At 41.4% G+C, this 601-nt stretch overlaps 1 protein-coding gene across 13 annotated transcripts in view; it reads right to left on the minus strand.

The window, feature by feature from the left end:
* Window positions 1-601, minus strand: part of LOC109467803 (cell surface glycoprotein 1-like) — a 29,224-nt gene that overhangs the window by 13,965 nt on the left and 14,658 nt on the right. The gene's annotated exons all lie outside the window — the stretch shown is intronic.

Consider the following 601-nt stretch of genomic DNA (forward strand, 5'->3'; position numbering starts at 1 on the left):
CTTTCACATGTCAATTAAAAATTTTCCGGGGGGTACTTTTATTCCAGGGGGTACTTTTATTACATTTTGAAGATTTGTCCGGGGGGTACTTTTATTCCAGGGGGTACTTTTATTCGAGAGGTGAGAGTACTAAAATTTTATGCAAACTAAGATAATAACTGGGCTGTGACAGGCGAACTTCTACCTCAACCCTTCTAAACACACTAAAATGGGTCCCAGTGGTTGAAATACACAAGAAAAGCAAAGCTACTCTCGTCTATAAAGCTATTAACGGTTTGACTCCTTCCTACATCACTGCAATGTTCACACAATTATCACACGTGCATACTCACAACACTCGCCTCAGGGCGCAAGGAGGTCTTCAGTTGCCAATTTGTCTAAGCTAGAGTACAGAAGACGTGCCTTTTCTTCGTCTGGGGCGGTATTGTGGAACACACTACCACATCACCTAAAAGCAGCCAGGACCCTAGCAGCCTTCAAGCAATCTTATGTACTGGGCAATCATTGATATGCAAATTCCAAGCCTGATTTTAATCTTGATTTCTTTTTGTACTACCTTGGTTCTATGTTATATGATGGTCAGGCTTCACTTTTGTTTCAC

This window comes from Branchiostoma belcheri, unplaced genomic scaffold, assembly GCF_001625305.1.
Source record: "Branchiostoma belcheri isolate BF01 breed outbred unplaced genomic scaffold, Haploidv18h27 scaffold19, whole genome shotgun sequence".
In the NCBI taxonomy this organism is placed as follows: Eukaryota; Metazoa; Chordata; class Leptocardii; order Amphioxiformes; family Branchiostomatidae; genus Branchiostoma; species Branchiostoma belcheri.